This window comes from Plectrocnemia conspersa, unplaced genomic scaffold (assembly GCF_051122295.1).
Source record: "Plectrocnemia conspersa isolate PC_06_02 unplaced genomic scaffold, ASM5112229v1 ptg000009l, whole genome shotgun sequence".
Classification (NCBI taxonomy): Eukaryota; Metazoa; Arthropoda; class Insecta; order Trichoptera; family Polycentropodidae; genus Plectrocnemia; species Plectrocnemia conspersa.
Genome location: NW_028277173.1, coordinates 17,979,177 through 17,996,478, shown reverse-complemented (window position 1 = coordinate 17,996,478; position 17,302 = coordinate 17,979,177). Strand labels below are relative to the sequence as shown.

The following is a 17,302-nucleotide window of genomic DNA, read 5'->3' as shown; positions in this document are numbered from 1 at the left end:
CTAGACAGTATGCTGAAAATGGTTCGAAAACTTTTGGTAAATGATTCGAGAGTGCGACGGGTTTTTCTTGCCCATTTTTCATTTTCTAGTTTAATAGTCGGTATATGCATGTGTGGTTGTTCCAACTTTTTTTTGCTTTCCAGAGAAAATATCTTGTAGCTTTAATGACAGTTATATTTCTTAAATACTATTGTATTGATTGATTATTTATTTAACCAGCTCGTTCCTTATTATAGTTCGGTTTTACTGCCTGGTTCCACATTTTTTCTCTGTTTTTTGTAATCTAATTTGTTGTTCTATTTTTTTTTAAAGTGTTGTCCCACGAGTATAGCTTCCGTAAACAACTGCTTGATTTTATTTTAAATGTAACAGTTTAGTGTTTTTCTTCTACTAGGTCCCAAAATAAATTTCAGTGTTTTTTGCATAGTGATTGTTGGCATAGGTCCTGTTAAAACTTGCGTTCCTAAAGTTATTATTAACAAAGAATGATTTGATGAGAGGTCAAATGAGTATTCTGCTTTCAAGTGGGCGCTTTATATTCCATTCGTTACGCAGAAGTCTATTAGGTCAGGAATTTTTCTTCAATCCGATGGCAACTAAGTTGGTTGCTTATATTTTGCTCTTCATTATTAAAAAAAAATCTGCCACAATATATAGATACTTTATAGATGGAACAAAATTTAAAAAATATATTTTTTATTGAGTATTATAACAAAATGGACCAATATTTTTCTATATTTTTGGTAAATTAAATTTTCCACGGATTTGCTATGTAATTAACTTATGTTTTAAATAATATTCAGGCAGACATATTTTAAGCACAGAAGCAAAATAATAAATAGTGCTTTACCAATAAGACTGTCCTTAAATAAAATAATCTAAAATAAAAAATATTCAATAGAGTAATATTTAAATAAATTTAGCAATTACTTTACAATAATAGGTTTATATGAATTTAAGTAAAAATTTTAGTATTCATATAAAGTATAACGTAATAAATTATCATAAAAGCTTCTAATTTTCGGGTGCAACATAATGTGTTTAAGCTTTATTATAATATTTAACTAATGATATATTTATTCACAGAAATATAACTTATCCCATTACATTACTTGTCAATCAATCTCTATTCTATTTATGTAAGCTATTGAGGAAGTTTCTTTGTAGATCTTCACGTCCCATTTTAGCAACAACATCCAATTGCAGATTAGTTGATCTCAATTAATAGAGGCGACAGTTTAATTCTGGTCTATTTCAGTAGCTACTTTATCGCACTATTCAATTATACGCTAGCCCGCTGGCTAATTAAAATGTTTAACTAATTGGCGGACAAGGATGAGTTGCTATCATGTGACAATTTTGTAATATTGATTTATTAACAAATAAAATTTAAAGGTTAAATAGACACATGTATAAATTATTATAATATTTTAGTTTCAACAGATTACAATATAATATTGTGCATTATTTATATTATATAAATAGTAAAACAAACTTTCATTTTCTCATCTGGTTGGAACACTGCTGTTTCCGTTAGGACCCAACTAAAGAGGCATGGTTTATCAAGCCTCAATCACAGCTAGAGTTCACTTTTAGTTTGTTAAACACAAATAGATGCTCCATGTCAAAGAGAAACTAATACTGAAATTCAACGCCAACTTGTGTTTTTTTATGGCAATGATGTTGTAAATATATGTGGCAAAATGGTGTCATCAAATTAAGGCAAAGTTTACTAAAGTAGAAACCCATTTACTGACACCGATTAACTAATACAAAAAAATATAAATAAAAAGCATTTATACTAAATTGAAAAAAACAATATTAAAATGCTAATACACAAGACCTATTAATATTGCAAATATAAATTTTACTCAAAATAACCACAGATAAAGAAGCTTTCGAAAAAACACAAAAATTGAACTTTTTCTTGTTGTTTATTTAAACAATTTTTTTTTTTTATAAATATTTTACTTTGCAATATGCTAATTAATATTATTATTATTAAAAATGTTTGTTTTGGATATATAATATAATAAAGGAACTCGTATAAATCTAGTGTTTCTCTTTGTTTATATATATTGAAAAACATTATCCGATTTTTCCCGACATTGTACAAGTTTTTATTTGCATAGAAAAACATCTGCGATATTATACACATATAATATATCATATACTGTATTATTACTGCACGCTCTTTGCATCTTTATGCGAACGTGATATGTATAAAAGTTGGAAAACCAGCATGAAATTGCTGCACTAATAATGAAATCGCATGATTTCTTCGAATCTACTAACTCCCACTTTATTCCAGCTCGTTAAATCTAATAAAGTTAAATCGTTAACCATATTCACTGAATATTCTAATGAGGTTCACATAAAACACAATTGGTTTAATTATTACTTAATACTAAAATACATATACATATATTTCAATAATTTTATTTGATTTATTATTCTCTATTTAGTATATGTGCAGATTTATATATGCTTGTAATTATTTGTCAAAAAAAATAACACAACAATTCTTTATATGCTTCGATGAAATATTTAATCTAAATAATTTAAACCTCAAATTGGCTTTTTTTATTAATCGCCATTCATCGCGAGATCAGTTATTGAAACTTGAATAGTCTACTCGCTTGAGTGGGGTCCAATTTTTCGAGAAAAAAGGTACTAGGAATAACAATCGTAATTGAATTATGAATAGGACCATTGGCCCGGTTAACAATTCGCTCGTCAAAAGAAACACTCGGCCGAGAATGCTCCATTGTGCTGTGCCAATTATTAATTTTCACCAGAAGATTCTCCATTATGTAGGTGAATTAAAAAAAACTGACAATTTGATCGTATATATTATCTATAAAGTTAATGAATAAAAACTGACAATTGGATGGAATATTTATAAATATAAAATTTATTGTTGAAAAAGACTAAGCTATTCGAACTGGTCTAGTTTTAATTACTGAAACTTATTTAGTATTAGTGATTTTATAGTGTAGAACATAGTGTTTTAAGCATAAATTATTAAATATAAAGTATAATAATTTTTGATCTTGAAGGTCAGTATTAATATTTTAAATCTTTTAATTAACATTATTACGTTTGATAAATCAATATTTGAGGTAACATATAATAATTAGCAATCAGTTATTTTTTTTATTATTATTTATCTGCTTTTCAGTCATTCGTTAAAGCAGATCTTTTCTTCACAGCTACTAAGTAAACAATATTATTCATTGATATGTATTTTATTAGAATTATGTTATTCAATTTTATAATAGATAATTGAAGAGTATTAAAAATAAATTATTTCTGAAGCACTTTATTTTAAAATTGACTTTTAATAGCTCAAGGTAAAATCATTGAGTCCTTTGTATTAATTAGTTAACTATGACAGATGTGTTTTAAAGACAGATTTGTATAAAAAAGATAGACACCAGAATATAACCTAATGAGATTTTTAAAAGATTTGCCGGAGCTAGTCATCAGATTATTGTCTATCCTATTCAACTCAGTAATTACATTAAACTACTATCCAATGCATGGTTGCTAAAATTATAATTTTAATAAAACCTACAGACAAGTGTTAAAAATATATTAAAAATATAATAAAATATATTAATCTCCTCTTAATAAATCAGCAATTTGGCCTTCGAAAAAAATTCTACAATACAGAAAGTGCATAGGTTGACTTTGAAAAATAAAAATACTGCTTACTCGTATTATTAGATACAACCCACGCTTTTGGCACCGTCATTTTAACTTTTTTTTTGTATTTTAAGTTAACAATTATTGTAATAATCTAACATAATCATTGCGAATTTCATTAATCAAAAAAACATAAAATCAGTACATATCAGAAGTTAAAACTAATTGTTAAAAATATTTTGCTTAGTAAATGCATTTGTAAAGAATTATGCAATATTCTACATGATATAAAACATATATAATACATATATATTTAGCTCCCCTCTTTGCTAATATTTCAATTACACATTTTCGACCGACTAGAATCGGCAATTTAGATGCAAATTCGTCGACCAAAGAAAGTACCCAAACGATTCGCCCTTTGGTTATTTTCGACTAATAAACATTATTATTCCGTCGCCGGTTAAACTCCAAAAATTAACGTTTTAACTAATTTTTGGTAAAATTTATTCAGGGGCGATTTGCATAGAGTTCGCTAAACACGTAATTGAATGGTTCAAAATCGTTTCGTTTACAAGTTTGCCTCAGTAACTTTTTCCATCACAACTCTTAATGACATAAACCAATTTAAAGTGAAAATAGTCAACTTTACTTTAGATCTACATAAACAATTGTATTTTCTTAAAGCGAAAAACAAATCTATAAAAAAGAGACGTGTTTTCGATTTCTGTTAGATAAAACATATTTTACTTATTTTTTTATTGACTCCATATTACGAGATTTTTTACTCAAAGTAATTATTTGTATTTTTTTTAATTTCAGGATTTTCATCAAACAATCAATTTAAGCAGAATAACAGGTAATAATAATTACTATATACATATATGTTTGTTAAATTATTGAATAGTCTAACAGTTAATTTTTATATAAATAAATAATCTTTACCTTTAAAAATGTTATTATCTTCTTAAAGACTTTTATTAATTAAGAGTTAAAAGTAGCGAAATTAACTGTTTTGATTTATAATAAAAGTTTTTAGCTTTTTTGATACATAAATACATAATACAAAAATGAAAGTTCAAAAGGTATTAAACCATGCGCTTTTATGCTTTTATTTTAAACCATATTTACTGGCCGCTAATTTTCTGATAATTTATATCTAAAGCACAAAATTAGTTCGGCTTAATTTATGAATTGTAGCTAAATTCCCTAAATATCATAGTGTCCTAACTAACAATCTTTTTGTTACGATATTACTTGATCGAAAAATAGAACGTAATATTTTAACTCTTATTAAAAACACATTAATCAACCTCTCTCCTTCTTTCTCTCTAAAATTACTTCGCAACGCTTTACTGATAACGTGAATATTTTATAAATATTTGCGTCACGTTTTTTTCAAAACACAGTAGATCAATTGTTTATTAAAAATTCTTATTTTTGACACATCGTTTTAATTTAATCGATAATACACGCAATTAATAACCGAATCTGTTAAACAGATCGCTGAAAACCCATATCCAAAAGCCGATTCATTAATCGTCGTTAACGAACGCCAATCGTTTTTTAACCCTGTGCTATATTTTTTTATTAAATCTAATACTATTACGTTTAAGGGAATGTATTTATTAGGTTCTTACATAGATTCTTCCATACATCGATACCATTAGCTTATCGGCTCATACATAAATCTTACTCAACGTCTGGACGTCGCAAAAGAGCAAATATTTTTTATATATGTATGTATTTACCTTATATTTAAATGCTATGGTTGTGGGTGTTTTAACTTAGAGATTTTTCCAAGAAAATAAAAGGAGATCACCCCATTAATAAAATTCGGAAAGCTTTATGGATTACGAAGCCCAAAATGGAATCAGTCGTAATCATAATGAGATTCGGGTTGAATTTTCAATCACTTAGTTGAATGTAAATTATGTATATAGAATAAAAGCTTTTGAATTTAATAACAAAGATTTATTACTATATGTATTTAAAATTAAAATAATATTAAAACTGTCTAAATTGCTTTAGGAACCTATATTTTTTCTTTCACTGTAAAAAGCTTAAAATAATTTCATTTTTTTTTAATTCACTAATGGTTCATGGATACCAGCAATAAAATAAATGATGATTTTTTGGCCCACCTGTACGTTTGTTTATTAATCATTAATGAATGGTGTTATTTTTGGAAGAGCACATAATATATAATATCCAGTCATAATAAATAACATAAATAATATATATTTTATTTTTTAACATTTGTGAAAACATACAAATAAATTTTGTTTTAAATAGTTTGAACGTAACTGCCCACTTGAGTATCGTTTCTCATATATTTTAGTATGATATGACCACGATCGTTTGTCATGTTCAGAATATTTTTTCAGCAAAAGCTGTCAACTTTATTTTTTTATCACTATAACATATTGGATGCTATCCAAATGACTGGGTTGACAGATGGATAGACAACAACTTGTCCAGTTTGATCTGAACGATGCGAATATAATATAACATACTATAATAATTTGATTTTGATTTATACGATATTTAAAAAAATCATTTAAGATAAATTAATAACGAAACTTTGGCCAGATAGGAATAGTACAAGCAAACCAAATCTAAAACAGCAATAAAAAACCTTAGGACAGTACTTAAATACACCACATCATATAGTGATTCCTATAAATAGATCTGAAAAACTTATCTTGTTGTCATTGATAATTCTTGGCGATGTAAATCCACATAAAAATTCCATCAAATCATACATCCTTAGTGTAGGCATAAGCAATGTTTTTTAATATCTATTTTCAGTCGTATTTATCCAACTGAACAGTAAATAATGTCAATATCATATGTATCAGTTAATCTTTTCGAGGTTTGTATCGAAAAGTGTTTAGTAAAAAATCATGATTGTTTGTTTTTTAGTTGAACCTTAAAAATCTTCAAATCACTTTTGCGGGTATTAGATATTATGGTTATTATAACAGGCAAATACAAACAGGCGTATACACGCTTTGGTTTCTCAATAGGTCCCCAAAGTCTCGTTAGTTTGTGTGTGAAGAGAGATAGAGAGAGAGAGAGAGCAAAACTCTACTAACAATTTGCATACAAGTCGTTTACTAAAGAAAACTTTCTCGCACATCTTCCGGCACACGTCGCAGGGTTGAATGAAAAGTTAGGAATGCCAAACAATAAACTTTATATCTTGTAAAATATCTCAAATATAAATAACGCAGAATGTAAATTTTCAACATGAGTTTAATAAAAGTGGCTATATGTGAGGCAAAACTTGTGAAGTTTTGAAAGCTTTTGACCCAAAAAGCTCATTTACCAATATGTTCTAGATTATTTACAACAATAATAATTGTGTACCCTTCCTCTGTATATCAATAAATTCTCAGTTTGTTTATGTTGTATGTGAGTATACGAACTAAAAGTATAAATAAAGTAATTATCAAATTAAAATATACAAACACAAAAAATATTTTTTAATAATATTGAACCGTTTTACGCAATACCTTACAAAATAAATTATTTTACTTTAAGTGACCTATTTCTAAGTTCCACTCAAGAACCGCTTTTCAACTTAAACTAATCGTTTCAGGTGCTCCGCATTGCACCATTCAGGGGCTTATTTAGCATTTAAGAACATATTAGAAGTTGAAAACTTTACTGTTGCTAACACTTCTTATTTATAAGCCATATATGAAATTAATAATATTTCAAAGTCACAATTAGTATATATTTATGTATTTTAGATCAGAAAATAATTTATTAAAATGTATGAAAAATTGCACATATACTTATATTGATTTAACACAAAATCAAAGCTGAACCCAATGCTTTCAAGGGCTCGGAAAAAGGAAAACGCTACCAATGAGAAAATAACATTCAATAAGAAAGTTAATCTCTGTCGTCATATTTTATGCAGAAATACTCGTAATCTTCTAAGAAGTGAGTAATAAAGCATAATCCCTCAGGGAACTCAATATGTAAGATCGTCACTCTTATATCTTCTAATACTGTTTGCTTAACAAATATAAGCCGAAGTGTTAAACCCCTACCACTTCATTTGTGTTATTTTTGGATCATACCAAAAAGATGCTTTATTGCAGATTACTTATGAAAATAATGTATTGGACTCATAATATACTACTCTCTTAAACATTATAATAAATAATTTAATATTACATATAATTTTTAAAATAGGTTTCGAAAAATTAGATCACCTTAAGTATAAAGCTATATATAAGTCAGCAATGAGTATTTACACAAATATGTATAATTATAAGAAATAAATTGGAGACTCAAATTGATAGGATATTTTTCACAAGATTCGCTATAAAAATAAGCCCAAGTGTTAACTCGAAGACATTTTCCGAGCTTCTGATCTAGGTCGCCCACTTTTCTCGGCCTAGAACGCAATAATTTACCTTATTTTCCGGTGGTAAATTTAAAGCGAATACTCTTATAAATTATTAAAAGGTTAGAGAATCGTTCACATTGCCTTTCATGCGTATTTTTTTATACACAAACATAATGAGCGTAACTTTAAAACATTCATATTGAATTGCAAACATAACTGTTTGTTTGTGTTTTACTTTAATCGATTAAAATAAATATAGTAGTATTATTGCCAAATATTAATTTATAAAATATATTTTTTATTATTAAAATGCATAGCAAATATTATAAACATGTGTATTTTTTGTGTGTGATTCATGTAGTGCTTTTATAGCAAGTGTCCGGTAGTTACTCTTTTGTAAATGTACTGTAATTAAAACAAGACTCGTAGTTTTAGTGCTGTGTTTTTTTGTTTCAGTGTGTGACAAAACATTTATGTATCTAAAAAGTAAGCAAAATGAATTTGGCAAAGGTACTGATAGTCAGAAAGAAACATTTAACATCATATTGTAGGAAAATTAAACCAAGCATAGAAAATTAACTCTATAACATTACTTCATGATAATGCGATAGCTCATACTTTACTGTTGCAAAATAAACCAATTAGAATTATAAATTTTGCCTAATCTTTTATCTACATATATTATCACAATTATCAAACATTTAAACTCTAATATGAGTGTATGAAAAAAAATATTATAAAAGTCTAAAATTATTATATCTCTGTTAATGTTACAATGTGAACATGTATGTCTATAATTAAAAAACAACTCTCACCTTCTCCTATAATAGGTCTATACCTCCCCTGAGAAGACGTACTTGCAGATTAAGAACCCCTGATCTAGCCAGATGATATATCAAAGATTTTTTAAGAGCAGGTACTGCAGTTACGTGTCGCTGTATTGGAAAATGTATATGCATTAAGTTAATAACATAAATAAATTCGAGTAATATATTTATTATTAGCAAATATTACAATATATTTAAATATCATAAACAAATATGGAAATAGCTTAAAGTTAATTATCGATATTTTAATTTAAGTTGAGCTAAACAATGAAGGCTTTTAAATTCAGATATAAGTCTATATTCAAGCAATTTCTTATAAAATAACCCAAAACTCAAAACTTTCCAACGACTTTCTGAGTATATAAACAGTGAAATATGGACTTTAATTATTATTTAACAATGATGTTTATATAATGAGACAGTCAAGCAAAATTTAAAACAAATATTATTTATTAATATATATATATATATATATATATATATGTATATTCTCATTGAAATTTATTTTTAACTTATAAGATAAGCATAATCCCGATTTACAGCTTTCGTTAAAATGATAAGAGCCGTTTTCGATATTCTGAAAATGTCAAAATATAAATATATATTTAATACAATATAATATAAGGCAAGCAACGGCGAGGAGAAAACCGGTGAGCGTTTAAAATTTTATTAAATCTGGGCTGTGCGATATCGCGAAAGGGATCTTTCCATATTTAGGATAAAATTCAAACCACCCCAGATGGTTATCCTGCCTCCCAGTCCCATCAAACCGATGGTAGGGGATGGTTATCTCCCCTTGCATCAACAAGTGCCATCTACCAGGAAATTTCAAACATTTACGGAATTTTCCCCACGTACCCCCTTATATACTATATATGTGTATATACGTGTAAAGATATAATGGAATATTGAGATAGGAAAAACGATGGATTGATCGTCTGGCATCGTGGGTATAAGTACACACGTGAAATATTTAAGCATAGTCACATTATACATCTGTATATATATAACCATGTTTTATTTAATATTTATATTACAATTGAACAATAAACCTTGATATAAAGATTTTATTTTTTTTGTATTTTAGGCTAATCGCATTTTTAATATTAATAATGGTGTTTAATTTCCTGCATACAATATAAAAAATATGAAGTTCTTATAATTTATTATGTGTAGTGGTTTACATCACATGAAATTTTGTATTAGGATTTTATTAATTATTTCATTTATACGATATGATTAAAATCAATATGTTTTTGTATGTGTGATATATTTAAATTCTCGTTATTTGTACGAATAAGGTAAATAGGTAAGCATTTCCCTATCAAAGGAATGCTCTTGCGTTGGCATGGAGACACCTGAGAGGCTTCAGAGACCTAATCGAATTTATAAGTACCTTCATGGCTCGTTCACGGTTCTGCTATGCATGTGCCAAGATTTTGATTGGATTTTATATCAGAGGTTAAAAACAAGCTTATGCAAAAAATACATAATTTATTTCTGCTTTAATCAAAAGGTAATACAGTCATTTTCTATCTCAAAGAAGCTCTAACGTTAACTGTGCCAACTTTGTGACAAGAATTATTTACTTACATTTTAAATCAGTTTCACATATGAAAAACTAGTGCATATAACATAACATAACCCTAAGTATATATAGGTTATAAATTAAAATTAAACTTTATCTCACTTAATAAAATATTTTTAAAATATAAAGTAAAATTTTATATAAAATTACTTAAATATTGCTGAAATATACATTAAAAATTTATAAAATAAATATTTTATACTTGTACCCACTGAACGATATTTTTTTATGGTAAACCTTTCGCGTGTTATTTGTTTTTAGATTATTAATATTTAATGACTGGCATATTTTTATTAAAAACATAATACTTTATACATAAAATAAAGTATTTTCGTTTCATTTGATTATTTTTTATAAATAAATTCAATGAACAACCATTTTAAAGAGAATTCAATCAACAATCCCAGAAAGAGATTATCGTAAAATACAATTGGATTTGTTGGCAATTCAATTTCGAATTGTATGATACAATTGTGCTATGAAAGAAATAATACAAAAATATATATAATGTATACAAATGCTTTTATTATCAAAATAGATCATTTATTTAGTAATAAAAATTGTATATGGCATATCAGTGTTAATATAATATGAGCATATATGTCTATATTTAAGAGGCAACTCACATCTCCTCCTATAATATGTCTACACATCCCCTTAGAAGACAGATTAAGAACCCCAGATCTAGACAGATAAAATATCAAAGGATTTTAAATGCAATCGCCAACAGTGTATATGCATTAAGTTATCAATATATTTTTTTAAATCCTAGAAACTTCGAGTAATATATTTATTATTAGTTAATAAATTTATAATGAATCGATTTTCACTTTACTATAATATTTGCTGAATCAATTATTAAATTAATTATTAATTGAATTTAGCAATATAATACCGATTGATATCAATTACCTTCTACTTTATTATTATTTTAATTAAATTTTTAATAAAATTTCATCAAGTTACCTAACCGATTTGGTTTCGTCCAATGGCATAAATCATAAGTAACAATTACTAGTAGTTAGCGTGCCTTTGTGCCCAATATTGTGATAGGTTCACAAAGGACCGGTGAATTATTACTGCCGTATACCATCGACCAGATATATAGAGTACATACGATGCATACAGTTCTACAATATAATATACCATACTTCATCTGTGTGTATTTGACCGTGCTCCATGTAGGAGAAATTTAAAAGCCTTCGCTAGTCGTTTAACCCATTTTATCCCAGTGTAATAGCCAATAAATCAGTATATCTAATATGTACGGTAGCACAGTATCAATGCTCGTTAAGTCCACAGCGGGCTTGAATCCAGTGCTTATTGAATTAATAAACCAGCGTAATAGTTGTTGACATATAAATATAAACTTAATATTATTGACCGTTAACTCATATCGTTGAAAGATAACCTAAGCAGCGAATACGAAAGGTATTCAGAAAGTAGAGATGCAAGACAAGTAAAATTGAATGAAAACGATAGGGATAAAAACTAGTGCCATTAAAAAAACTATAAAGTTTCATAAAGTAAACGCCGAACACATATCCAAGCGCTTGTTTTTATTTGTGTGTTAAATACAACTTATTTGAGGTCCGCATTAAAATTAATGAACCATTTAAAAATCATGTTTAGACAATAATATATAACATTTATGACTATCAATTTTTTTCTACATAATCCGATGTTCCGACAATATAATAAAAAAAGGCATATATAAAGATCGTAAAAAAACATAGCACTTTTTTTGGGTTTAGTTCGTTTTAATTAAGTATACTTAAAATTGCTTATTGTCATAATTTAGATATTATCTTTTGCCCTTTATATTTGATTTTTATTAAATATATAACGGTTTTAAATCAACATATGTTTAATAATGCTTATAAAGTAAAAAATAATTTAATTATGTGAAATTAAATTACTCGGTAAGAGAATATTATGTTGAAATAAAAAATTCACGTTAAAATATTTTTAATGAACGCGGACTATAATTAATTTTGTAGTCAGAGTTTTTCTCAGTAATAATTGAAATATGATTTTTATTATAAAATACAATATATTAATCGTTCATTAGGATACAAACATAATACTTTATAGTTGAAAATATAATTTACATTTTACAGAAAATATTAATATTACACAAATAAAAAAAAAAATACATTTATTATTCTACAAAAAAATATTTTAATTATATTTTTATAATTATCGATTTTTTTAATCATAGAAAATATTGAAGTATCATTTAGCATATTTTTTCTACTTTTCTTACGACTATCATAATCGTATGGAAAGTAGAAAATCATAACTTATCACGAAATTTTATTGATACAAAATAACTTAATATTGACATATTGACATTTATTAAAGATAGTAAGCATATATATTATTTTTTTTGCAAAAATATGTTTTCCTTTATATACCTATATTTATCATTAAATTTACATATCTGCTCAAACATCGAACGTATTTTTGGTTAAAATGTTTCATTTTAACTATTCCACCCATGAAAAAATATAACAATGTAACATTTACTTGAAAGTAACTGCTTTTCTTTCAACCACCTCTACGGCCACTTTAGGTATTTTTGTAAATACAACGAATCCGCATTTGCGCCAATACTCTGAAAAACTTTTAGTTTATTAATATGTATGCCATTAATAAACCAAAGAGAAGATAGAACCTAAATTATATCCCTGCGGTACTCCATAACGAGCAAATTACTCGTCACAACCTTAAATTATCAAGACCGTTCGAGAAATCATTTTATACTTAAATTTGCTAAAGTAGATTATCCTGCTATTGAATTGTTTACCTGCTTCATATGACTATCATAGTTTATTTTTAAAGATACAAAATGGTTTATTTTTCCTCAAAGATCTCACCTTTTTGTATTAAGAAATTTTACAGTTTCGAGTTTCTAGTATTGATGAAGTTGGCAACTCTAAAAACTAACGAATGTCCTAACTGCAGCAGTATATGACTTATTTTGCAATGGTAAAATTTTCAGCACAGTCTTAATGTTCAATTTCATATCTCTGTTTTAATTGAAAGATTGCCCATATACAATAATATCTTATTTTAAAGTATTTTTTTAATATTGTCAGTTAATCTGTGTATTTAAAATAAAATATATTTCGGAATCAAAAATCTAGTTAAAAACATGTATACTAAATTATTTTAAATAGTTTTGAGAATATGGTAAATAATATTATTAATCGATATCGTGCAGTGTAATTACTTTTGCGATTATCCATTGTTATGAAGCAAATTCTAAAAGCAGCGTTGAATAAGTGAGTGAGCTTCATTATTCCCTTCTGAGAAAGATCTTTCAACATTTGCACAGTAATTTAATAAAATCCAGGTGATATCTTTCTAATAAATTTGTTTATAATACCTTACCTTATCTAGTTATATCCGCATTATTAATTATTGATATATGATGAGCTTTTTCTTTTTACTAATTTTAGTATCTTTTCCAAATAAATAAATAATGTCCTGAATATTTCTTGATTCCAAATCTCAATTTATTTAATTTAATCGTTATTGATGACCGGTTCTTTACCACCATTACATTTTCCATTTCTAGTTCATAGTTTTTATTTTAAGTCTTGATAAGGAATTATACAATATACACATATTTATTTATTTTTACTTCAAAATTTGCTTTGAATAAAAAAATGCTAATGATAATTTGCAGACGTTCACTTTGAAAATAAATAAATTATTGTCTGTCGCGTTCAGGGATCGCGCACCTTCAAAATCTCGTACTCTCATACATAGAGAGTAGGTAGGGAGCGAGACGTGCAAAATTTTATCGACCCGGAATTATACACACAAGTAAGTCACCCTCGTCTGGCCGAATTTAAAAGGTTCTGCCAAGTACTGGATATTAAAATTCTCACGTCACCAGGACCGTTTTCCGGTCCTTCGTGATTTATGGCAAAAACTATCGTTATAACTACGGCTGAGGAAAAGCGCAAACCTTCTTATAAATTCGCAGCACAATATTTATGTGTGTGCGAGGCGTGTGCAAATTTCACAAATGAAAAATTATTACTAGAGCTCGCGTATAAAAGTATCATCACAAAATGCTTTATGCATTTTTACGTGTTAAATGTATAATACGTTTTTAATATTACTAGCTAGAAGGCGGAACATTAAATTTTCATTTGATTCAACACTCTTGAAGAGAAACACAGAAGAAACGCCAGCGAAAAAAAATAAAGTGATATAAATAATATTGCTCCGAATTATATAATAAGTGATACAATTAACAAATCTACAAACTTGAAGCAATTCAATATTAAATCTGAAATCTTAATATTTATAAAATAAATATTATGTAACTTACAACACATTTTAAAAAAATCGCAGAATGATTTTATTAATATATTATATGAAATCTATGTTTATTCTCTTACACAAAAATTAATGCATGAGCAGTTACGAACAGAACCCTTGCCTTTATTTTTACGCCAGCAAGATAATGTTACATATATATAATATAACCAAGAAAGGATTGCACAAGCACATTAGCTGGCAGATACTTAGGGAGAAGGTTAAATTTGGCAAGGGAAAAAGTACAAGAGGGATTTTTTTAATATAGCAAACTTATCGAAAGAAGTCGATAGTTCTAGACTCCAGATGCCTTATACTTTGTGAATTACACAGAAGCATTTGACTGCGTGAGCTAGGAGTTAAGTTAAAGATATGATATAAAAATGTATTATATTCCCAAATTTTATTTAATTATTTGTTGTAAATCTTCCGTTGTAACGTCATTATTATTGAATTTTCTTTATAACGACATAATTCTGAAACAAAAGATAATCCCAAGCCACTTATTCTGCTTTTTGCAAGAGTACGGCACAATTAAACCAAGTAGAGATTAATAAAAATTTACAGAAGAGGAAATATTGCTTAGTTGCTGTCCTGGATATAAGTCAAGTTTGCGACAAAGTGTGGCATATTAGATTAAAATATAAAATCATATAAATTATAGTCATATTTTATAGTAAAAAACCTTCAATTAAATCTAGACTACCTCAGGCAGGGTACTAGAGCTAGTTTTATACTTAATATACACAGCAGATTTGCCCCTCAATCTACTAGGGCTAGTACTGTACTAAATATAATATTATATATGCAGCATACTTAACCCTAAATGACTCATTAATTAAATGCAGACTAATCGAAAATGAGCTAAATTTAGGATAACCATAAGAAAAAACTTGTCCTTCCATCCGATTAAATAACGCAATAATTCCACAATTGAATGGCACATAGTATTTGTGGATACACCTTGACAGAAGACTTGTATTGAAAACCCATATTTTGATTCAAAGAAAACAACAAGGAAAATATTACTGGGTAATGGGCAAAACCTCCAAATTAACAGTTGAGATTAAGTTGTACATATACAAATCTATCCTTACGCTAATTTGGATGTATGGTATTCAACTCTGGGAATCAGTAAGCATCTACAACAGATAAATAATTAAAAATGTATAAGATCAAGAGTTATTGGATGCTCCATGCTATGTCCTTTATTTTTTCATTCACAAAGACATTGTCAAAAAAGAAATGGAAAATTTAAGATCGAAATACTATAAAAAAACTAATTAAAAAAACATCCCAATAAGTGGCCTAATAAATTGCTTACGGAAAGATCAACTGGAAATAGTTTATAGTTGTCTGATAAATCGCTAATGAGTGACTCACTCACGTGAAATTGAATGAGAGAATTTTTACTGAATATCAAAATGGAAAGACAGACTACCAAAAAAATATTACAATGTATTTATAAATATTGAGAGTAAATATTTAATTTTTATGTCATAAGATGTATAGTATAGTAAATGTATGTAATTTTTGTTTAGATATGAATACATGCATATGTACACATATGCAACTTTTTTTATGAACACGTATTGTGTATGACTGAAATATTATATAAAATGTATAAATATAATGGAAAAGAATATAAGACTTAATTCAAAGTAAAGTAGAAATTTTATTATATCTAATTCAATGTTAAAAGCTACACCGAGAAATAAGTTCCTAAGCATCCTCTTTAACGCTTTAGAAATCATTGTTTATAAATCATATATTTCATATCTAAGTACTTACAAAATGACATATGTAACCTTTTTAGATTTAAAATAATACACTGAATATTTTTTTCTCATTGAAAATATAAGCATTACATTATTCATATATAGTTAGATGATATAAGTCTAAAATATATAGTTTGACAATCCGATTTATTTAAAATACAAGGATAAACTCTTTATCCATATTTTTTCTGAGAAAAAAATGAAAGTGTTCCTTCAGCTCTTTGGGCTGTTTTTATTTCGCCTTTATTGATATTTTAGCTCAATATAAGCGCCACAATTTTTATAACTTTCCGATTAAAATCTTAGTACAAAAATGTGAAAATATACAGTATAACGCATACCCATTCGTGATAATTTGCTATTTATTATTATCGAAATATTTGAGAAAAATGTACACTAAAATATATTTATATAAATATTACGTGCTGATTTTGCAACTAATATTCTACAATAACTGGAATATCCGTATTTGTATCGATCTTTAAGAGTTGATTTTAATGGCAAGCTGACTTTGGTATTGATTTGCAAAGTTCAAAGTTTAACCCTTCATGCTAAATTTTGTCAAGCACAATAAGAAATATAACAGCGCAGATACTTTTTTCTTCAAACGCTTTTACGGTGTCATCAGTAATGAATTAATAATAATTTTCATCAATTGTATATTATTAATCTGAAAAACAATATACTAAAAAATATATTTTGAATCCACTAGAAATATTTTATTTTTTATCAGCAAGGATTAGCTTTTTTAAAAGGCTTT

At 27.0% G+C, this 17,302-nt stretch overlaps 1 protein-coding gene and 1 long non-coding RNA gene across 5 annotated transcripts in view; one reads left to right on the top strand and one right to left on the bottom strand.

The window, feature by feature from the left end:
- The window catches only part of l(2)k05819 (transmembrane protein 94-like protein l(2)k05819), a 605,947-nt gene that overhangs the window by 192,435 nt on the left and 396,210 nt on the right, over positions 1–17,302 (bottom strand). The gene's annotated exons all lie outside the window — the stretch shown is intronic.
- LOC148232125 (uncharacterized) overlaps positions 1–17,302 on the top strand; it is a 244,571-nt gene that overhangs the window by 130,739 nt on the left and 96,530 nt on the right. For all 4 annotated transcript variants that reach the window (XR_015810883.1, XR_015810884.1, XR_015810882.1 and 1 more), the window contains exon 3: positions 4,471–4,507. This is a non-coding gene — a long non-coding RNA (uncharacterized LOC148232125). The remainder of the gene's footprint in view (positions 1–4,470; positions 4,508–17,302) is intronic.